The sequence below is a fragment of the Monodelphis domestica genome, chromosome 6 (genome assembly GCF_027887165.1).
Source record: "Monodelphis domestica isolate mMonDom1 chromosome 6, mMonDom1.pri, whole genome shotgun sequence".
NCBI lineage: Eukaryota > Metazoa > Chordata > Mammalia > Didelphimorphia > Didelphidae > Monodelphis > Monodelphis domestica.
In genome coordinates this window covers 42132684-42157222 of record NC_077232.1, presented here as the reverse complement: position 1 = coordinate 42157222, position 24539 = coordinate 42132684, and the positions used below count along the sequence as shown (strand labels likewise).

At 43.7% G+C, this 24539-nt stretch overlaps 1 protein-coding gene across 1 annotated transcript in view; it reads right to left on the bottom strand.

Annotated features, from left to right (window-relative positions):
* Window positions 1-24539, bottom strand: part of ABTB2 (ankyrin repeat and BTB domain containing 2) — a 205657-nt gene that overhangs the window by 54143 nt on the left and 126975 nt on the right. The gene's annotated exons all lie outside the window — the stretch shown is intronic.

Below are 24539 nucleotides of genomic sequence, written 5' to 3'. Positions count from 1 at the left end.
AACAAGGAATCATCCAGTCTCCACTTGAGATCCTCTAGTGACAGGAAGCTCACTACTTCCCAAAGCTGCCCATTCTAGGTTGGGATGCCATTGCCCCTTCAGATGTGCTACGTTTCAGTTTCCAAGCATTTTTCCTAACTCTGCCCAGCAGTGATAAGCAGAGCAAGTCTAATGCTTCTTCTGCACAACAGCTCTTTAAATGTCTGAAGACAATTATCATGTCTGCTCCATTTTCCCCATTCATTCATTCATTCATTCACTTACTATGGACCAGACACTGGGCTAGGCACTAGTGATACACAGACAAAATCATGGTTCCTATCTTCAAGGAAGTTATGGTCTAATGGGGGAGAGGGAGAGAGGGAACAAACACTGATTAAGGCTATGTGCCAGATACTGTGCTAAGTATTTTATACAAATTTTCTCGTTTGTATCCTTGGTATCCAGGAGACTGCTTAATGGCATTTGATAAATGTTTGCTAATTAGTTAACAGCCTATTATATCTCCAAGACCTAGCATACTGCCTAGCACACAGTAGGTGCTTAATAAGTGTTTACTGAAATTAATGAGGGCCTAAACCATGGGGCTGATACATTTAACCAACTCTGAGAATCATGAGACTCTCTCTCTCTCTCTCTCTCTCTCTCTCTCTCTCTCTCTCTCTCTCTCTCTCTCTCTCTCTATATATATATATATATATATATATATATATATATCTGTATTAAACCTTTTTCTATACACTAAGCCATCTGGCTGCCTTGCATTCTAAACATTTGTATGGACCACAGCTTTAATAAATACATAAGCCTCCATGTCTAATCTCATATTCTGACTCAATGGGGTTCTTCCCTAGCTCTACTGAAATAACCACATCTTCATCCTTCTGCTATCTCCTACCAAAGAGCTGCCTTCCTAGGTAACCCCTGGTAGAACTTTTGTTTCCCCAGCCTTGAAGGTTTGGTGGAAGTGCAGCTTCAATCCTGCCCTGCTCTTGGTCTCGTTCTCTCAGCTGGTTTCTTGGTTTGCTCTACGGTAGTTCTGCCGTTGTGGCCCAAACCTGTCTTGCCTGGGCCAGAGACTGGGTATCCCGCTCTACCTCTCCAACCCCTTCCCTAGAAACAGATCTGTCCACATCCTGCCAACTTGGCCAACAATTGCATCATGTACTTCCTGGAAGTCTCTTTCACTTAGAGATGGGTTAGATCTGGTCCCCTAGGAGTCTGAGCTCTACAGGGTTGTTCCCTAAAAGAGAAGCCCTTGAAGTCCAACTAGGGATAATTTGGAAGTAGAAAATGAACAAAATCAAAAGAATGAAACAAACTAAAAACTCGAACCCCCAGCAAACCTGTGGTTCATCCAGCCAGATTGGAAGCAATTCCTCCACACCTCTAAGCTGTTTCATGCAGATCCTGTCACCATCTCTTTTCTGTGTAATCCTGAACAACAACACTGGTGAAATGTGGATAAAATTTACAGCTGCCAGAGCTGGGGAATGGGGAATTCAGCTGATTTGTCAAAGGACTCAATCCGAGAGGACAGAATTCTAGCTGATTCTAGAAACAGAAACTGGGCTAACATATACATAACTCTTCCCCTTTCCCCAATCGCTACCCCATTCCCCAAAGGGCTCTCACTTCATTCTGTAGGAAAATAATGGTCATGGTATAAATCAATGTGCCATTTGTAGCTTTTCAAGCATTTCCACACTTGCTGATTCCCTTTATTCTCCCTCCTACCCCATGAAGTAGGTAGATTGGTCCTTATCAGCCCCTGTTGTTTACTCATTTCAGTTCTGTTGACTATGACTCCATTTGAGGTTTTCTCTGCAAAGATAATAGAGTGGTTTCATTTCCTTTTGCTCATTTGACAGATGAGGAAACAGAGACAAAAAGGGTTAAGTAACTGCCCAAGGCCACATGGTTAAGTGTCTGAGGTTGGATTTGAACTCATGGAGATGAGTCTTTCAGATTTCAAACCCAGTGCTCCATCCACTGTGCCATCTACTTATCCTTATTAGCCTCTAGTAGACTAAAAACTTCTTGAGGGCAGAGACCTGTCCTGATTATCCACACATCATTCTTCACATGTTGGCAGTAGGAAGAAGGTCTAGATCTGTGATCTCCTCAGTGGAGGGAAATTCTGGTGCAGATCAACAACTCATTTGTCTCTTAAAGAGGTGCCTGGGGTCATAGAGCTGTTAAATGCCTGAAAGGACTTGAACTCACTTCTTTCAGTTTCTAAGGCCAGCCATCTAAACACTATGACTCTCTACTTCTCTATTCTGCACACAGTAGACATTTAAAAAAAATATAGAAATGTTTTCAATAAATACATAGATTGAAAAAATGTATTGAAAATATATTACATATCAAAAATAATTCAGAGTAAGTTAATTAAATAGATGGTGATGGATTTATAGAATAAATACACCAATATATAAATTCCTGTTATTTTGTGTTCTGTAATTTATAATATAAATCCATAAATATTTATATAATAAAAATATGGCCACAATTATGTATGTAATAAATATAGAATATACTTAATAAACACATCACATATTTCTTAAACCTATGATTTATTAATTATAACCATTCTAGATTATATTCTGTTAATTATAATTATTATATGATATATACATATATAGCAGCCAACAAACACAGTATGTTTAATGAGTAAATTCTGTATTTAATTAAACTATCAAAATCATGAATATATTTAACATATATAAACATATAAATAAAACAGAATTTTTTTTGAATGAATGAAACCTTAATTTATAGATGAAGAACCTTCGTTACAAGGAAGCTAACTCATAGCATAAGTTAGAAACTGAATGGAGACTAGAATCTTGGTCTCCAGATGCCAGTCAGTGTTTCTGCTATTATACCTGAGGCTTCCAAGTTTTGTTATGTTGGCTATTTGATTGTAAATCCTTAGTAAACCAAGTGTGGAATAATAGAAGGCCACTTAGCATTGAGGAAGACCTGAGTTCAAATCCTACTTCCAACACATTTCAACTATGATTCTATGGGCAAGCCATTTGACCTAAGCCTCAATTTTATTCTTCTGTAAAACAAGTACAAAACATGTAGTGCCTACAATCCAGTTTTTTTTTTAACCAATTGAACTAATATCTGTAAAATGCTTACAATGGCAATTATTTATTGATACAAGCCTCCAAAGCCTCTGGTGTGAGATGATTAGGAAAGGGAATAGAAACCAGTTTTTCATGAAAGCCTCTTTCATTGCAACCCTACTGCTTCTGGTTGTAGGCAACATTAGCCCATGTCCTCCGTGGGCCTCAGGGGTGATGAAAAAGCTGCTCATGGTTCCTTGAACATCATCTCAGTAATCACATCTAACTCTTAGTTTGTACATACAGGACTTAGAGAAAAGGGGGTCTTCTCCTTTTCTAAAAGATGGTTTTCCCACAACAAACCAGATAATTCACCCTAGGAATTTGATTAACCACAATCCAGTAGCGATATTTATTCCAGTAGTGATAGAAGGGAAAGTATATTAGTGCTTTTCTATCATTTTATTAATTTAAAATGGCAATAATGCTACCTGTGGTATTCTCCTCATAAGGGTTATCGGGAGGTATTTTGTCAGTCGGAAAGAGATCAACTAATTTAGGTTTAATCATCCTATTTGTGTTAATAATATTCCCATACTGCCTTTGCATGCAAGTGATCACTGGTCTTAGAACCTCGGTGGCTATCTAGTCTTCATTTTACAGATGAGGAAACTGAGCCTAGTGTCTTGCCCAAAGACATAAAGGTATAAAGAGTGATATTCTGTAGATTATTTATATCTACCACAAAACTAACATGATACATGCAGCCAAATAAATTTAGCTGTTGTCATCTTTAGCAATTATTATTTTGTTTTCTGTCTTTGTATCCCCAGCACCTAGCACAGTGCCCAACATATAAATGGTTCTTAATCAATACGTGGTGGCTGATTGGCTGGTTGTTTGATGAGGGGTAAAGTGAGAGGGGCTGCATCTTCAGTCCCAGCTATTACCAAAGGTCTCCAGTTGGATCTGTCTCAGACTCATTAGCATTATTCCCTCCAGTCCCTCAAAGGGCCAAGCACTATATAACACAGGGTGATACACCAAAGAGAGGAGATACACCAGTATCTGCCTTCCCTCAAATAGGATACATGGAATCGATAAAGAAACAAACTGGAAATGGCAAGTTTGCATCCTGACTACTTAGTATCTGAGTTTTTCCCAACCAATACATAGGTACAGACTCAGGTTTGTTTAGGGAGAGGGAGGAAAAGACGAATCTTGTCTTCTCCTTTGTAGATGGGTCTGTCTGCATTGTTTAAAAAAAAAAAAGAATCCCACCTGTGCTCACCTGCTAAGAATGCTCCTAGAGGGGGGTTGGATGGGGAGGAAGGGCAAGGAAGGTCCCAGGTACTCCTCTGGTCACCTGGTTTCAAGAACAATTTTTTTTAAACCCTTACCTTCTAAGGGGTGGTCAGCCAGCACTCTGTGTGCAGTTTCGTTTCCCAGTCTCCCTTATCCAGTGAACATCAACTCTCTCTTTGCCTACCTTTCAGGTTGTGTTCAGTGGGAGAGCCCCCTAACTCCTTCTTACTATTGGTTTTTGACTCCTGTTATTTCGAGGAGCTTTTTATAGATGGGTTTGGAAGGACTGTTAGAGTGGTTTCAGCTTTTGCTGCTACTGAGCCACCATCTTGGTTTCTTACCTTCTGTCTTAGTATCAATTCTCAGACAGAAGAAAAAGGTTAAAAAAAAAAAAGACATCCCGCCATATGCATTCTTTATTACTATTATCCTTTCTGGTTGCTGGATTTCATCAAGAATGCAGCAGAGACCCACAAATGAACACCCAGCTTCTATGGGTAGAAAAGCAAGGGTTTTCATCTCTCCTACCCAAAGACCATCATTAACTAACAAGCCAACTACAACATAGTATACTCAACTAAACAGGCCATTTACCCTCTAACTGCTGACTTATGGGTCTAAACCAGTGTGATTTCCATGAACCTGTGTGTGCGCACATACATACACACAAACTACTCACACCAGAAAGCTACTTTTTTGCTTAAATTCCCCCCGATTGGTCAAGGGCAGCAAAAGTAGCTCATCTTACCCGGGGTCTCTGAAATTATAGCTGGGCACACAGGAAATTACTTTTACTTCCCTTCAAAAGAAATTTGGCTTGGATCCCCCTCTTCCCCCTTTGCCCGGCCCTGCCTGTTTTCTTAGGAGCCTGATTCTGGGGTAGGGTAGGGTCATAAGCTTCTGAAAATAAAAATTATATTGCCCTACTAAATGGTTTCCAAATAGTTCATGTAATCTAATCCCTTTTATTTTTTCTTTTAAAAACAGGCTGTGAATGTTTCCATTCTGGGGGCTGGGAGTACGTGGTCTTCTCCCTTTTGTGCCACCCCCCTCCCCCCTTAAAAAAGCAAGCCTATATACAAGGAGTGTATATTACTCATAGACTGAAGGGCAACTTTTTCCTATGAAACCCAGGTCACAGTCTAAGGACAGCAAGGATTTAGAAAGAAAACTCTATAGGTTTAAATCTCTCCGGCCATTCTAAGCCCAAAGAGATTTGGAGGAGGGTGAGAAAAAGAGAGAAAAGGAAAACAAGGAAGTTTGCTTCATTGGGTATGAGTAAAGCAGTGACTTGAAGACTAAAGTAAATATAATGGAAAGCATACTCACTGGTTTTGAGTCAATAGAGTTGAATTTGGGGGCAGCTGGATGGCTCAGTGGAGAGCCAGGCCTAGAGATGGGAGGTTCAAATCTGACCTCAGACACTTCCTAGGTATGTGACTCTAGTCAAGTCACTTGAACCCCATTGCCTAGTCCTTATTGCTCTACTACTTGGAAAATAATACACAGTATTGATTCTAAGACAGAAGGCAAGATTTTTTTTTTGTTTTTTTTTTTAAAGATCTGGATTCAAATTCAACCTCCAATAGCTAGTTAGGTGATGTTGGACAAGCCATTTAACCTACTTGAGTCTGGGACAACTACCTAAGGCTTTTCTAGTAAGTCTTAATTTGTTGTTTGGGGTTTTCTTGACAAGGATACTAAAAGGGTTTGCCATTTCCTTTTCCAGGTCATTTTACAGATGGAGAAACTAAGGCAAACAGGGTTAATTTCTTACAAAGTGTCTGAGGCCAGATCTAGACTCATAAAAATGAGTCTTCCTGACTCCAGATTGGGCATTTTATCCACAGTAGCTGCCCACAGTAGTCATAAACCAGTTGCCATATGTGGTGATAGGGGTGAATTCCCACCCTTTTCAGTTCAGATGTTCGTAGGACCACAGACCTAGAATTGAAGCTATCTAGTTTAACACTCTCATTTTACAGATGAGGAAACTGAGGCTTAGTGAAGATCACTCAGGTAATGAGCATCTGAGGTGGAACTGAAAGTGAAAACCCATCAATTTCCTGTTCATGCAACAGGCTTCAGCTGAGGTCTCTGTCAGATGCCTACAGTGGGGCTCCCAGAGTAATTCAATCGCCGAGTGCCGGAAGTGATCATCATTACACAGTAAAACAATAATTAGCATTTATCATGACAAGAATCTGCCACAGAAAGAGGAGGGAGATCAAAGGCAGCAGAGGGCTACAGGAACATTGTTTGGAGAGCAGCATCTCCAATTTCTTTTTGGATAGGAAGGAAATAGCATTAATGTTATCTCCAAGTTGTGTTTCCCTTCCCAAGTCTGTAAACTCCTTTCTTCCTGCTGGATTTGGGGGGGAAAGAGAAAAAGCTGATGCTGGGCGCCCTTTATTACAGAGCTGCCATTGGCTCTCCACCTTGTGCTAAAAGCAATAGCATCTGATGTGAGCCCCAAGAAAAGGACGGGCTTTATAAAAGACACATAGTTGAGAACCTGGGGACAGAAGGTAGGATTTGAAGTTAGGGGACAGAGGTTTAATTCAGGGACCTCTCTGTCTCTCTCTCTGTCTCTCTCTGTCTCTTTTTCTCTCTGTCTCTGTCTCTTTGTCTCTCTTTCTCTGTCTGTCTCTCTCTCTGTCTCTCTCTTTTTCTCTCTCTGTCTCTGTCTCTCTCTTTCTCTGTCTCTCTGCCTCTGTCTCTCTTTATCTGTCTATGCCTCTCTCTCCCTCTCTTTGCCTGAGAGATGACTTCCAGTGTCCTTTTCAGCTCTAAATCTAGAATCTATCATTTGCAACTGAAGGAAGCAGATTTTGGGAGTCTTCCGGGGAACCCTGACTTACTGTTAAAATCAAGTCACACTTTTCTACCGAGGGAGGGACTACATTTTCACAAGATGTTTAATTTAAAGCAAATATCACTTTTGCTGCTATCCCAGCAGATAGCTGCTGGGAATCGGGCATGCCAAGGTGGCAATAGTCATATGTTGTTGGTTAAACTTGTCTCCTCCTTTTTAAAAACTGAAAACTAATAAAATTGAGTCTGTTCTCGGTCATATCCCCTCTGGGCAATACTAAACTAAAGCCAGGGGTAACCAAGCCAGATCAGTTTCAGGAAATTAAACCTAAAGGTGAACTTTGGAAAACAAGAGGGCCAGCCTCAACACTGGGCTCTGAGGCTGAGTAGGCCGGGGCTTGAACCCCTTCATCCTTTTCCTTTGAAAGAGATCTCCTTGTTATTTAGAATTATTATTTATTAAGAGATCCTGGGTGGCCTCTCTTCCCAGATAAAACATGAGAGATGGTCTGAAGAATGGCGATTTTAGAAAGGAGACAGATTGGTATAATAGGAAAAAGCCTTGGATTTGGAGGGAGAGGATCTTTGTTCAAATCCTGACCTAGGTGACCTTGTCTTTCTCATCTGCAAAATGGGAAGATTCACCTATGAGGGGTTCTTTACCTGGAGGCCACCCATGTCTGCAGACAGATTTTGAGGAGGTCTATGTACTTTGTTTGGAAAGAAAATGGCATCTTTATATCAATCCCATGGTTGCCCATGTAATTCTTCCCATCTTACCTGACACATATGAAAACATTATTCTGCTCAGGGACCCTTGGCTTCACCAGACCGCCAAAGGGTCCATGACTTAAAAGAGATTAAGACCCTTGGATTAAACACCCTGATCAATGATCCCACAATTATTAGTAAAGCATGCCTCCCTCCAGAATGCCATATACACTGTCACGCCTGGCCAGTTGGTCAGTTTGTTTTCCTTAAGTGACTTATTGGTCCAGTTTGGAGGGGTAGGAGGCAGGGAAGGGAAGGAGGGGGATTATTGGGGAATGACAGTGATGCCAAAAAACCCAAAGAGCATGAATAAAATATTTGAGAAAGGGATAAAGCAAAGAAGGAAAAACTGGAGAAAAAATGGAAGGAAGGAGGGAAAGAACATAGATAAGAAGGGAAGAAAGAGATGTGAGGGAGACTGGAATTTTACAATCTTCCTGTTTTCTTTTTGACACCCAGGATGGTTCTGCAAGGGGTATGTGAGGATGGGAGACTGATGGGACCAACAAAGAATTCTTCAAAGTGAAAGTTCTCTTCTGCTCCTTAAAGGACCATGGCTGCCAGCTGCCAGGACCCATGTACCTCCCACAACACAGAAATGTCAACACAACCTCCCCTTTCGTCTAACCTCACCTATCCATAGGGAACCTAACCAAGGTCACTGATGAAGGCAGCAGCAGTCAGATTGAGAGAGAGAGAGAGAGGGAGGGAAGGCTGGAGGGAGGGAGGGAGGGGGAAAGCCTATTCGTTATTCTGGACATGACTGACAGATGACTATTATTATTATTCAATGACTCTTTCCCTTTGGGAGTAAGAGAAAAGAAATCTGACATTTTGCCCCAGTGTTCCCTTCCCCCAGAATAACCTTGCTGATACTTTGGATCTTGGCCTTTGTAGCAGTCATTTCTTATTAGCAACAATAAGAACAGTTGGAAAGATCTGTGTGTGTGTGTGTGTGTGTGTGTGTGTGTAGTTGTCTCACTTCTCACATCCACTAGCTAGGTGACCCTGGGCAAGTCACTTAACTTGAGGTGGCTAAGTGACTCAGTGGGGACAGTGCTGGGCCCGAGTTAAAAAACTGCCTCAAACTGGTTTCATGACCCTGGGCAAGTCATTTAGCCGTTTTCTGCCTCAGTTTCCTCAAATGTAAAATAACAGCACCTACCACCCAGGGCTGTTGCGAATATTAAATAACATGTGTAAAAGTCATTACAAACTTAAGGTGTTCCTTAAAGGCTAGCTGCTAAGCCACCACCACTACCATCATCTTCTTTTTAATCCTAATTTTCTTTTTAATCTTAATCTTTAATCACCATTTTCTTTTTAATCTTAATCTTCTGACTTAGAATCAATATTGTATGTTAGTTCCAAGGCAATGGGGGGTTAAGTGACTTGCTCAGGGTCACATGGCTAGGAAATGTCTGAGGCCAGATTTGAACCTCTCATCTTTAGGCCTGATTCTCAATCTACTGAGCCATCTAATTGTCTCATTATTTAATCTTTCAGGGCTTTAGGTAACATCAGAAGAGAGGGTTCTCACCCTTCTTTGGTATTATGGCCTCTTTTGGCAACCTGGTTTAGTTACCCATGGACCCCCTTTCAGAATCATATCTTTAAATGCATCAAATAAAATACCGAGAATCATCAAGGAAACAAATTATATTGAAATCCCCCATTTCCTAACGTTCTAATCATGACTGAAGGTAGCGCCATTTTCCTAGTCCCCCAGGCTCAAAAACTAGGTATCATTCTTGATTCCTCTCTGTCTCTCATGCCCATATCTAAGCTATGTCCAAGGCCCATCAATTTCACCTTGTCAACACCTCTTGAACATGCCCCCTCCTCTCCTCTGGCATGGCTCCCCCCCACCCCCAGTGAAGACCCTCATTGTCTCGAATCTTGATTATTGTGATAGCTGCTGGTGTGTTGGCCTCCTCAAGTCTCTCCCTACTCCAATCCATTCTCCATTCATTGGCCAAAGTGATCTTCTTAATAATGCTCAGGTCCAACCACATCACCCCGCTACTTAGTAAACTCCAGTGGCTCCCTATCACTTCCATGATCCAACACAAAATCCTCTATTTGGTGTTCAAAGCCCTTGTATTTGTGCCATAAGCTCAGGTGGGTCAAGAATTGTGCCAACACAACCAAGATGGCGGGTGGGGAATGTGGACGTCTCCAACCCACTCCAACTAATGGAAAGATGACTTGGAGCTTCTCTTTTATAGATGGGGCTTCCGAAGAAACCTCTTTGCCTTTGAAAGATGGCGTCATGTTAAGAAGGACAGTGTTTAAGTCAACAAAAGAAGAATGCCTGAAGCTACAGGAGAGCAGGGGCTCAGGTGAGACAGGAGCCTATGGATGAGGCTTCCTCTGACAGCCAGAAGCTTACTGTCAACCCTGAAAACACTGTAGAGATGACTTTGAAATAAGGGAATTACCTGGCTGCTCTCCAGACAGATAATGCAATGAGGATTTTCCTTTTAAAGCCAGAGGGAGAGCTGATATCCTGATTTTTTCTGCTGACACAGAGAAGCAGGCTTGGCTGAATGCCTTATCCAGGGGCCAGGCCCCCTGCATCCAGGGTCCCCCTCCTATCACCCCAACAGAATAATGATGACTCAAGGTTGATTCAGGGGAACAGTCATAGGTGGAACTTCCGGCCTCATTGTGTTGTTGTCTAATACAAGTAGTGATGTCACCTGGCCTTGCTGAGGCCGTGGGAGCAAGAAGAAGCATCCACCTCGAATCTGTTCATTCTGAATGCACACCTCATGCCAGAAGGACGGGGCCTCCTGGCCTGGGCACGCTGGGTTCTGAGAAAGGAAGAGTCACGAGGATTCTGCTCCCTCTTCTCTTCCCCTCTCCCCACCAGCCCCAGGATCGATGAGAACTGGGAGAGCTGCTCCTGATGGGAAAGTGGCCCCAGTGGCTGCCAATTCAGAGGTGGGGCAACACCAAAGTTTGTGCCCTACATGCTGGCTAAGCAACTTTGAAGACCATCTTACTGAACTCCCATATGACCTCCATCCTCCTTTGTCCTCCACCATCCACCATATGACCTCCATCCTCCACCATCCACCATATGACCTCCATCCTCCTTTGTCAACTCCTTGCCCTTCTCTCCTTTGTGCCAGTCTCTGATGAAGAGGTGGGCTTTCTCCTGGCCAAAGCCTAGAGCCCTAGAGCGCTTCTCTTGGCCCATTAAGAGGCTGCATGATATGGTGGATTAAGTGTTGGCCTTGGAGTTAGAAAGAGTTGAGCTTGGATTCTGCCTCCAGCATTCACGTGCTATGTAATCCAAGGCAAGTCATTTCATTGCTCTGAGGTTCAGTTTCCTCTTCTGTAAAATGCGAATAGGCAGTATGGTATAGGGAGAGTTTATCATTTAGTCAGAAAAGACTGGGCTTCAAGACTCACTCAAAAAAATGGGGGTTAAGTGATTTGCCCAGGGTCACACAGCTAGGAAATGTCAGGCCAGATTTGAACCCATGTCCTTCCATAGCCCCTTCAGCGGATCCAGTCAAGACTCCTTTCTGACATATTTCAGCTCTGTGACTCCAGGAAAGTCACTTAACTTTTCATATCCCAGGAAAGTCTCTAAGATTCTAACCAAACCAGCCACAATCACAAGCACCTACTATGTGTCCGGCAGTGAGAATGATACCTACAATATAAAGCAATGCAGTGCAAGAGAACAATACAATACTGACTTGATCTCTACATCCAGGACATTTATGAGTGTCTAAAGAATAAACACTGAGAAGATGAATACAAAGTGGTTAAAGACAAGTTAATTGGGGATGCAAAGTCCAGGGAGTTGAGGGCATCAGGCAAGCTTTCTCTGAGAAGGTATGACTCCTGCATCTTAGAAAGGAATTCCAGGAGGCAGAGATAAGGAGGAAAGATTACAGGCATGAGGAGCACTTGGTACAAGGGCATGGATGTGAAATTTGGCATGCCCTGTTGTATGTGAGGAATGTAGAGAAGGTCAGCTTGCCTACATTCCAAACTATAGGAGCAAAGCAATGTACAATGAGGGGGCAGCTAGGTGGCACAGTGGATAGAGTTCTGGGTCTGGAGTCAGGAAGACCTGAGTTCAGTCAGATAATTCCTAGCTTTGTGACCTTGGTCGAGTCACTTCACCTTGTTGGCAGTAGTTTCCTCATCTGCAAAAAGAACTGGAGAGGGAAATGGGAAATCACTCTAGGATATTTGCCAAGAAAACCCCAGATGGGGTCACAAAGAATCAAGACATAGCAAGAAAAATGAGGAGGCTGTTGCAGTGATCTAAGCAGGGAAGCTACGGAACTAAGATAGCAACGAGTTGAGCAAAAAAAAGAAATTGGAGATACAAGATGTTACTGGGGCAGAAATGATGAGATTTGGCAACTGCCTGGGTGAATGGGGCAAGAGAGAGTGAGAATTGAGGATGATGCCAAAGTGATGAACCTGGAAGACTGGAAACAAGGTGCCAGACACTGAGAGGAAAGTCTGGAGTGGGCGAGGGTCTGGAGGAAAAGATGAGTTTCTGTTTTGGGCATGTTGCGTGTGAGCTCTCCATGAGACATACATCTGGACCCGCTGAATCTCTGGGATATTTTTTGTAGACAATTTTTGATAAGGGTCTAAAGCTAAAGGGAGAAAATAGATCTTCTAGCTATTAGTATACAGATTATAATAATGAAGGCCACTAATGAGTGGAGCTGATGAGTTTGCCAAGAGAGTATACTTAGAGAGGAGATTTCGGGGCACAGGGTAGAGGCTTGGGGGACATGCACAATTAGGGGACATGAGCTGAATGATGGATCAAGAGTGGTCAAACAGGTGAGCCCGGATAGGAGGAGATGGTAAGGTCTGGGAAGAGTTTTTTTTAAAGATGGGGAAGACATGAGAATGTGTGAAGGAAACACGGAAGGAACAAGTAGCTAGGAAGAAGCTGAAGATTTGATAGAGAGAGGAGGGGATGGTAGAGCTTGCAGTCTTCTTGCAAAAATGGAAGGGGATGGGATTGCGGGCAAAAGCAGAAGAGTTGGTCTTGAAAAAGGGAAGGGCGGCTTTCATTGTCAGACAAGGAATTGGCAGAAGGAGTTTCCTTAGTACCCCTAAGACCTACCACAGTGCCATGGTATGCAGCGCATAGTAGGGACTTAATACTTGCTCAATTGAAACTAGTAGGCACACAATATATCATGAGTGGATTGTTTCGTAGGTGAATCCATAATCTAATGGTACCACCAGCTTCTTTAGCAGGAGGCAAACAAAACCAAAACAACATTGACAGTTAATAATTGACTCCACCATGGGACAAATGAGAAAAGAAAAAAAAAAGAGAAAGAGAGGAAGACAATGATCGAGGCCCTAATCCAGCTAGGGAGAAATGGGCAGAAGCAAGTGCCATAAACATAATAGGAATCAGGGGCTGGCAAGAGAAACTACAAATATGACAAGCCAAATCTGTTGGCCAAAATGTTTATTAATAGAATGTTAGTAAGCAACGTCTTCTACTGGATCGCACACTCTAGGGTGACCTGTAGCATATGGAATTCAGTAGAGTTCAGGTCAGTCTGGGGTTATTCTTCAAGGGGGTTTGGTTATAAGAAATAATCAGGAGGACTGTTTAATCAATTGATCAATCAAGTACATATTATAAGCATCCATTATGTTTCAGGCACTGTTCTAGGCACTGGAGATACAGCAAAAATGGAATGATCTCAGCCCTCAATGCTTTCTTCCCATTCCATAGACCAGAGGCTTGGACCCTGATGAGGCTATTCATTTCTACAATGTTAGAGCTGTGAAAAATGAGGTAACTTGCTTTTACACTAAGGTTTGAACTCAGATCTTCTGAAGAATAATAACATTTATATCTCTCCCTTTTCTCTTTTCCTTCTCTCTCTTTTCTTCTATTCTTGTCTTCCTCTTCTTGTCCTTGTCTCAAATTTTATGCAATGTATAGAATGTTTTTCATAAACACTAGACTTGGAGTCAGAGGACATGGATTAGAGTTGGATCTTCTGTCCTCTGACCCCTTCTGACCCTCAGTTTCCTTATTTGTAAGATGAAGTTTATTATACTAGCATTACCTATCAGACAAAACTGGTATGAAAAACATTTTTGGGGGGCAGTGAGAAGGGGCAGCCATGGCCACCAAGGAGGAGGAGATGGTTCAAGCCTGTGGTTTAATCAATATAGAGGACTCCTTGTGTGGAAATTCTCTTTCTAAATATAGATAGAAGGCAACATGGTCCAATGATTTTGAGTCAAGGATCCCATATCTGGATCATGACTACCTCCTAGATCTCAGATCCCCCTCTAAAAACCAGAGAGAAGGCAACACAGTCCAGTCAGTGATTTAGAGTCAAGAGTCCTGTATCTGGATCCTGACTACCCATGATCTTGGACAAGTCCTCTAACCTCTCAGATCTCAGATCCCCCTCTAAAAACCAGAGAGAAGGCAACACAGTCCAGTGATTTAGAGTGAAGAGTCCTGTATCTGGATCCTGACTACCCATGATCTTGGACAAGTCCTCTAACCTCTCAGATCTCAGATTCCTCAACTATAAAATGGGGTGGTTGGACTAGATGACTTTGGGGTAACTTACTAGTATAAATATATGATCTTACAAGCTGTTTACTACTATAGCACTCTTCGTTCCACAAGCATAAAGGGCTTGATTGGTTAACCAATGACTTGGAAGAAAGTGGGTTTCAATTTTCAGGTTTCCTGGTTCACTTTTGCTTCACTTTGGGCCTTGTGGAGAGGATGTTGCAGGGAGTTTTATAGGAGTGGGGTGGGGGAAGTCTTCTCTGAGACTTAAGGGAAGGCTTTTGTTGAGTGTTACCACCAACAAATGGAAAAACTAACTCTAAATGTTTCAAGAAAGGTCCCTTTCACTTCACAGAACTCCCATTACAAAATTCCAAAGAGATCACATGGACTGCATGGACAAGGAACACTCTTAGGCCTTGCCAGCCTGGAGTGACTGTTATTTTTTCCCCAGGAAAATTATGCCAGGGTACAGGAGGATGGAGAGTCCAGTGGTTACTTCAGTAGCTGAACTCATTCTAGAGAACCCAGATCTCTAGGAAAGGCTGTGCCCTCTTACTGGAAAGAGGAGCTCTCAGAAGCCCTCCATAAAGAGATCCCATCATCTCCTTCCCGTACCAACGACATCTATAAAATGGAGCTAATGATGCTTTTCCTGCCTCCCTCTTGGAGTTGTAAGGAAGGTGGCTTTGTAGCCCTTGAAATGCCATAGAAATATGAGTTATAGCAAACTGCAAGGCAGACTTGTTTTCTAGGACTATTGTGTGACTTTGGGCAAGTCTCAGGACCTTCTAAAGGGAAGGGAATTGAACTAAAGAGTCTCTGAGGTCTCCTTGAACCCTAAAGGAAGAGAAGCTCCTGGTGAAACCTCAGGAGTGGAAGCAGCCACTGACCTAGACCACTTCCCAAAGCCTTGGCAGTAGACTGAGACTGGGCATGTAGGACTCCCTGGAGCCTCATGGAACGTGGCTGGAAGATGAGTGCCTCCTTTTCATCCTGGACCTTTCAGAGGGAGGAGATATTCGTGGGCCTCCAAGCAGACATCGCTCTTTTCCACAGTGACTTTAATGGGAAAACCAGGTCTAAGAGGGCTTGCCTGAGTTCCTTGTTGGAGCTGCCTTGCCTCTCCGAAGAGTTCACGACTTTGGATGGTCCTGGAGCCTTTCCTCCCTCCCAGATTCTGGACGGCTCCCATTGGGCCTTTACGACTCTGGTTCCCAGACTCAGCTGCTGACAGCAGAGGGCCGGCTGCCCAAGGGGCCAGCTCTAACACAAGGGCCAGCTCTCTGCTCACGTGGCCAGGGGCTGACTAGAGGCATTCAGGCTGTTTTTCAGAGAGGGTGAGAGAAAACAATGGAGCAGAAGTGAATGCACAGCCTGCTTTTTTCCTGGCTTCAAGGACCTGGAGGCTGAGGGGGTAGGGAGCTCTTTTTCTAGCTGGGGAAGCGAAGATTCTTTTCCCACAAAAATTCTTTAGGCCTGGAAATCAAATAGGAGGAAGAAGTCTTCTAGCTTGGCCTTCCCCTAGATCAAGGCAGAGATGGGCTCACTGACCCTTTCAGGAACCCTAGGCTCAATGGCACCATCTTGGGTTTGAGCCCTGCAATTCCCCTGGGTGAATGGAAATCCCCATCTCCCCCCAGCCCCCTTAAGAGCTCCATGTGACCTTGTATACTTAACAGCAGCTCTGGGCTTTGGCCCCGAGTCTCTCAGTGTTTGTTTTACAAACTCCTACTTTCAGTCTCAAATTAGACTCATTAAAAAGCAAATTCCCTAAAGGGCAATAAATGTCCTATGGACAAACAGGGAACAATTTTACAAGGCTTGGCGTGTGATTTGCCCACCAGCACTGAGAAATGGAAACAGTCATCCTATTGTTTACAGCTACAGAGGCTCCAGTCACAAAACTCGGGTTCAAGTCCTGCCAGTCACTCACCATCTAAGTGATCTTGGACATGTCACCTCCCTGGGCCTCAGTTTCCACATCCATAAAAGGAGAGAGTTGGATTAGGTGGCCTCTGAGATCTTTTCCAGCTTTAGATCCCTCTCTTCTTTTCCCTCTATTTACATGAGGTGTTGTTCACTCATTTCAGTCTGACTCTGAGAGGATAGTTTGCCATTTCCTTCTCCAGGCCATTTGACAAATGAGGAAACTAAGGCAAACAGGGCTAAGTGATTTCCCCCAGCTAATAAGCGTCCAGATTTGAACTCAGGAAGATGAGTCTTTCTGATTTACATTTGTCCTCAACACCTACCCCTGAAGAAAGGCAGCTTGTGGTACAGTGGATAGGGCATTAGGCCTGGAGTCAGGAAGCTCTGAATCCAAAATCCAGCTGCAGACACTAGTTCTATGATCTAGGGCAAGCCACTGACTCTCTGTCTGCCTCAATTTCCTCAGAGCACCCATTTCCCAGGGTTAGTAATTATAAATAATTTAGCACAGAGCCTAGCACACAGTACTTTTATCAAAAGAAAAAAAAATCAACACTGCTCTCAGGAAGCAAGAACCAGAATTTGAACCCATGTCTTCCTGACTCCAAGAATTCATTTCCCTCTGTGGTGCTCTGTTATTCATTTGTTCACTTATTTATTTAAAATCCTTACTTCCTACCTTAGTATCCGTTCTAATATAGAAGAGCAGCAAGGGCTAGGTAATTGGTGACTTGCCCAGGGTCACAAAGCTAGGAAGTGTCTGAGGTCAAATTTGAACCCAAAACCTCTGCCTGGCTCTCTATTCACCCAGCTACCCAACTTCCTTGGTCACTCCCTCTCATGTGGTTAGGCAAAGAGGCCAATAACTACTCAGAGGTGGTGTCTGGGGGAACTGTGGATTCAACATGGCAGGCACTTTCTTCTTGTCATCTGTCCACTCCTCCTGCCCCACCAGCACTGGGCCTGTGATCTTTGGTCAGGCTTTGAAGAGGGTCTCTATCTTTCTTTTCCATTTGTGCTCGCTCCCCTATCTCTGTGTGCTTGGGTGATTTCCTCTGGACTTTCAGGTTGGGATCAGCTATCACCTCCGCCGTGAAGGCTATCAGCCACATCCAAAGGCTACATTCATTTCCCCAAGGAGAGCCTAATCCGGCCCGGGGCAGATCAAAGGGTTTTGTCTCCTTGCTCCTATACTCACTCCTGGACTCAGCTACATTCCCTTCGCCCCCAGCCCAAACCACCAACTCCCCAAACAGGGAACAAGCAAGAAATCAGAGAAACCCTCGCCCTGGAGGAGGGCCATGTAGAACACGCTCTTTGTTTTAGAGGAGGGCTGGATGGAAGACTTGTCTAAAGGCACACAGTCCCAGAACCCCGGGTTCTTAACTCTTTGTGATGCCATTTGGAGTTTTCTTGGAGAGATGCTGGAGTGCTTTGCCATTTATTTCCTTCTCCAGCTCACTTTATAGATGGGGAAACTGAGGCCAACAGGATTAAGGGACTTGTCTAGAGTCACACAGCTAGTTTGCCATTTCCTTCTCCAGTTCACTTTATAGATGAGGAAACTGAGGCCAACAGGGTTAAGGGACTTGTCTAAGGTCACACAGCTAGTTTGCCATTTCCTTCTCTAGCTCACTTTATAGATAAGGAAACTGAGGCCAACAGGATTAAGGGACTTGTCTAAGGTCACACAGCTAGTTTGCCATTTCCTTCTCCAGCTCACTTTATAGATGAGGAAACTGAGGCCAACAGGATTAAGGGGCTTGTCTAGAGTCACACAGCTAGTTTGCCATTTCCTTCTCCAGCTCACTTTATAGATGGGGAAACTGAGGCCAACAGGATTAAGGGACTTGTCTAAGGTCACACAGCTAGTTTGCCATTTATTTCCTTCTCCAGCTCACTTTATAGATGGGGAAACTGAGGCCAACAGGGTTAAGGGACTTGTCTAAGGTCACACAGCTAGTTTGCCATTTCCTTCTCCAGCTCACTTTATAGATGAGGAAACTGAGGCCAACAGGGTTAAGGGGCTTGTCTAGAGTCACACAGCTAGTTTGCCATTTCCTTCTCCAGTTCACTTTATAGATGAGGAAACTGAGGCCAACAGGATTAAGGGACTTGTCTAAGGTCACACAGCTAGTTTGCCATTTCCTTCTCTAGCTCACTTTATAGATGGGGAAACTGAGGCCAACAGGATTAAGGGACTTGTCTAGAGTCACACAGCTAGTTTGCCATTTCCTTCTCCAGCTCACTTTATAGATGAGGAAACTGAGGCCAACAGGGTTAAGGGACTTGTCTAGTCACACAGCTAGTAAGTGTCAAAGGTTGGATTTGAACTCATAAAACTGAGTCTTCCTGATTCCAGGTCCAGCACTCTCTGCACTATGGCACCACTCTGCTGTCCCTTACACACAGTAGGTGCTTAATAAATGTTTATTGACTGATGTTTATTGTCTTAGAGAGTAGGCTGGGGGCCAGTAAAAGGTTAAATGACTTGCCCAGGGTCGTATAGAGCTATTATAGATTTGAACCCAAATATTTCTGACTTTGTGGCCAGCTCTATCAATTTTTCTTTTCACAGAATTCTCTGTAGGTCATTGTCAGTCACCATGGTCAAAATAAAAGCAATAATATTAGTAATTCACATTTAATCATAGTGTTATGAATTTAGAGCTAGGAGGGATCTTAAAGGATCTCAAATCCAACCTTTTGATTTTATGGATGAGGAGCCTGAGGTAAAGGGACTTGTCCAGGGTCATGAAGCTAATTAAGTGTCTGAGATGGGATTTGAACCAGTTCTTTCTGACTTAAAGTCCTTAAAGCCACAGCGATGATCCCTCTGAGGGATCCATTTCTGTTCTAACTTTTCTAGCCTCACTGTTCACCAGTAGCTTGTTGTTTCCCTGTTTCTATGACCACTGTACAGAGGGAAAAGAGGAGAGATCTGGAAAGAAAAGAGATAACTGTGATTCAGCACAGCAGCATCTTAGTCATAACATCATAGCTACAGAACTGGGGGGACCTTAGAGGTCCTTTTGTGCTCACTTTATAGAGGATACAACTGAGGCCAGGAGAGGCCAGGTCACCCAGGGAGTAATTATCAGGTGGAAGCACAGTCTCCAAATCTGTTGTTCTTTCTTTTGTTTTCCCATTACAAATAGGCAAGGAGTAAGCCAGGTAAATGTTTAACTGGCTCTCCTAAAAGGCATGACACCCTTTTGAGTTTAATCTTCATTACTGATATCTTCTCCATCACCCTTTTAAGTCTAGGCAATCAACAAGAGACCAAGCCCTGATTTGCAGTGTGCTGACTTCCCGGGGGCAATGCTCCCACTGGAAATTTAACAGTTTCCCCAAGACTTACATGAACTGATGCAAAGTGAAGTGAGCAGAACCAGGAGAACATTGTACACAGTAACAGCAATATTGTGGAATGAGCAACTGGGAACGACAGCTATTCTGAGCAATACAAGGATCTAAGACAATCCCAAAAGACTTTTTTTTTTTAAACCTTCACCTTCTGTCTTAGTATCAGTTATAAGACAGAAGCACATCAAGGCTAGCTAATTGGGGTTAAGTGACTTGCCCAGGGTCACACAGCTAGGAAGTATCTGAGGCCAGATTTGAACCTGGACCTCCCATCTCTAGACCTGGCTCTCAATACACTGAGTCACCCAGCTGCCCCCAATAAACATTTATTAAGCCCCTACTATGTTCCAGGCACTGTGCCAAGCACCCTCCTAAACTCCAGGCTTGGTGCTCTATTCACTGTGCCACCTAGCTACCCCTCAAAGGACTTAGGATGAAAAATGCTATCTATTTCCAAAGAAAGAATGGAGGAAGTCGGAATGCAGATCAAAGCACATTGTTTTTCACTCTCTTTTTTTCTTGTCTGGGTTTTCTTTCACAATATGACTCATATGGAAATATGAAAAAAAAATTAACAGCCCAAGTTCTCAAACACCTTGTAGGGATGCTGGCTTTATAGTTTACAAAGTCAAGAAACATTTATTCATTGTGCCAGGAACTTGCTCAAGGATATAAAGAAATGCCCTGCTCTCAGAGGTTACATTGTATATGAGGAGAAATCGGGTAAAAATACAATATCTATAGAGCGGAAGGCACTTGGCAATATCTCCACTGGAAGTATCTAGACACACTGGGCTTAGAATCAGGAAGACCCTTCCTAGCTGTGTGACCCTGGGCAAGTCACTGAACTCTGCTTGCCTCAGTTTCCTCATCTGTAAAAGGAGCTAAAGAAGGAAATGGCAAATGATTTGTGTGACCCTGGGCAAATTGCTGAATCCTACTTGCCTCAGTTTCCTCATCTGTAAAAGGAGCTAAAGAAGGAAATGGCAAATGATTTGTGTGACCCTGGGCAAACTGCTGAATCCTACTTGCCTCAGTTTCCTCATCTGTAAAAGGAGCTGAAGAAGGAAATGGCAAATGATTTGTGTGACCCTGGGCAAATTGCTGAATCCTACTTGCCTCAGTTTCCTCATCTGTAAAAGGAGCTGAAGAAGGAAATGGCAAATGATTTGTGTGACCCTGGGCAAATTGCTGAATCCTACTTGCCTCAGTTTCCTCATCCGTAAAAGGAGCTGAAGAAAGAAATGGCAAATGATTTGTGTGACCCTGGGCAAATTGCTGAATTCCTCTTGCCTCAGCTTCCTCATCTGTAAAAGGAGCTGAAGAAAGAAATGGCAAATGAATTGTGTGACCCTGGGCAAACTGCTGAATCCTACTTGCCTCAGTTTCCTCATCTGTAAAAGGAGCTGAAGAAGGAAATGGCAAATGATTTGTGTGACCCTGGGCAAATTGCTGAATCCTACTTGCCTCAGTTTCCTCATCTGTAAAAGGAACTGAAGAAGGAAATGGCAAATGATTTGTGTGACCCTGGGCAAATTGCTGAATCCTACTTGCCTCAGTTTCCTCATCTGTAAAAGGAGCTGAAGAAGGAAATGGCAAATGATTTGTGTGACCCTGGGCAAATTGCTGAATCCTACTTGCCTCAGTTTCCTCATCTGTAAAAGGAGCTGAAGAAGGAAATGGCGAACCACAAGAAAATCTCACAAAGAAAACCGGCGTGCTATAGTGCATGAGGTCCCAAAGAATCAGACAAGACTGAACAACAACACAATCTCCACTGTCCTTTCTAGCCTCTTGATCTCAAGTTTTCCTTTGGGAAAGGGAACAAGAAGCTGCCTAGTTAGACCTTATGGGCCAGACATCCAAAGGTCCCAAGTTCAAGGAGACAAAGGAGGGAGCTGCCTTTGACTATTTCTAAGGAAAAAGAAAAGCCTCCGCCTCCAATCTGTCCCAGCTTTGAAAACTGTAAAGCGATGATCCATGAATGTGAGTTATTATCTTCGTCATCTCCTTTGTGAAGTCTTCCCCGAGCTCCCCCAACCAGATGTGCTCTGGTCCTCCCCTCATTCCCCCCATTTTTGGCTTGTTCTCTCTCCTCGTACTGATCACAGTGGGCCTTGTAGGATGCTCACTGAAGTTCTGGTCTCATCTTTCCTCCTAAAATGTAAGTGCCTCGAGGCCAGGGGGTCTTGTACTCTCTGCTTCCCCCAGGAAAGGTGCCAGTGGACTGGCTGTCTGCTCAGGTTGGCCGAGATGGCCCCACTCCACGGGCTGAGCAGCTCCAGTGTGTTCTGAGAGGCGGTCCAAGAGTTCCAGCTCACATCTCCTGCTATAAACAATGGCTGGGATTCTAGACAGGCTTTTTTAGTCCCTGCCACCTTGACTCTTTCCTTCCTTCGCCTCCCTTTGCTCTTCTCCTAAGGCAAGAAGAAGAAATAAGTGTCTGTCTGGAAAAATAAACACATGTGCTACTTGAGAGAACTGGAGAGAGCCTGAGATGGAGCTTGGAGAGTTCTGAAGCCCCCATTAACCGGGGGGCTTAGAAGAAACCACTGACCATTTGATTCTGATTTTCTCAAATAAACACTTTCAATGACTTGGCAGGATGAGTCTTCCCCTGATCCAGGAAACCAGTTTCTTTTATAGGGGCTGCTCCTCTGGAGTGGGAAGGGGGGGGGGGAAGAAAGAAGAGTAGCTGTGCCCTCTCCCCATGCCAAAATAGCTGCCTCCTGGGAATGGTTTATAATTGGAGATGGAAAAAGAGGGAGGAGGGATCAGAAAAGAGGGTCTGGAGGCCCAGAAAGGAGAGGGATAAAGTTCCTTTCTGACTAGACCCAAAACTCCAAGAAGATCTGAAGTCATTGAACCATAGAGTTTCAGAGATAGGGGGCAGCTGGGTGGCTCAGTGGCTAGAGATTTGCGCCTAGAGACTGGAAGTCCTGGGTTCAAATCTGACACTTCCTAGCTGTGACCCTGGGCAAGTCACTAACCCCCAACTGCCTAGCCTTTACTACTCTTCTGTCTTGGAACCAATAGTTAGTATCAATTCTAAGACAGAAGGTAAGGGTTATTAAAAAAAAAAAAAAAGCTGGTTAATAGATTGAGGAGGCTGGCCTCTAAGATACTGTCTAGCTGGAATATTGATCTCCTTTAATCCTCCCTAAAATCCTGACTGCAAGTGACTTGCTACCCAAAGTGGATTCTGAGGATTTGGGGCCACTCCACATTTTAAAACCAAGTATAATGGTCTCTTTTCTCCCTCCTGGACTCCATTGTTGCTCAGTTGTGTCCAACTCTTCATGACTCCATCAAGATACTGTAGTACTTTGCCATTTCCTTCTCCAGCTAATTTTACATAGGAGGAAACTGAGGCAAATAAGGTAAAGTGACTTGTCCAGGGTCACACAGTTAAGATACTGGAACGATCCGCCATTTCCTTCTCTAGCTCATTTTACAGAGGAGGAAATTGATGTAAACAAAGTTGAGTGACTTACTTTGGGTCACACAGCTAGTATGTGTCAGACGCTGGATCTGAACTGAAGTCTTCTTGACTCTAGGTCCAGTGCTCTACCCACTGAACCATCTAGCTGCCCCCTAGACTCCATTATTCCTTCAACTTTCCAAACTAGAGTCTTCTCCTATACATTCCATCAAGCAGTCTAAAGCCTGGGGAGGAGAGTAAAATATAAACACTCAAAAAACTCTAAAAGGAAAGACATTTTAATGTGCCAAAAGTCCCAGAGCATACAGGGATTGGATCAGTTTTATCTCCCACTCTCTGGCTGGCTAGCTCCCCTTTTCTCCATTTGGGTTTCTTCTCCCTCCTCTCCCCATCTCCCCTGTAGTCCAAGCTGTTGCTCCTTTCTCCTTGTCTCCTCTTTATGCCCCTTTTGTCACCTCCCAGGCCACTGGAATCACTCACACATGATGGCAAGTCAAGTTATAAGGAGGATTTGTAATGGAAACTTTCGATGGCAGCCCAGTTTAGACTCATATATTTAGAGCTGGGAGGAAATGAAGGATGAATATAATCCAGCCCCTTCTCCCTTACAAATGAGGGGAAGGAGGCACAGAAAGGCCACTTGTTCAAAGTTATATACAGATACTAAGGGGCAGAGACAGGATTTGAAACCAGGTTCTTTGTCTCCAAATCATGTTCTTTTCTGGCAAGGCCCTTCTCCACCACGAATCTGACTATCCTCTGACATACTATCCTGGCCCTATTTGCTTATGGAGAACTTGAAGGTTTTCTCATGAAAAATCAGAAGGAGTCAGAGATGGACCAGACACCAAAAGGTAACTCAGGAGGGACATGGCTCTCTAACACTTCCAAGGCAAAAGAAATGGGGGAGACCTCCATCCTTGCCTTAAAACCTGAGCAATGGAGCTGAGAGTGGAGCTATAACTAGGATAGGGCAACCTGGGCTTTGGCCTAGAGAACCAAGTTTAGAGGATCATGAAAGCATGGTGGTCCTTCAACCTCTAGAAACAACAGAGCTTGGCACCTTGTTAGCAAGAAGAAAAACAGGTAGCTTCTAGGGAGAATGTTGTGCTTTTTCATCTAACTCAGAATATGACGTGGTCCATATTGCCACAGATGTGAAAATGACTAGTTAGTTCTGCCCCTGGCCACTCCTGGACATTCAAGCTACCTGGTACCATCTCCCAGAAACCACAGGTCATTGTATGGGGGAGGGGGATAATTGGGCCAACTTGGGAGC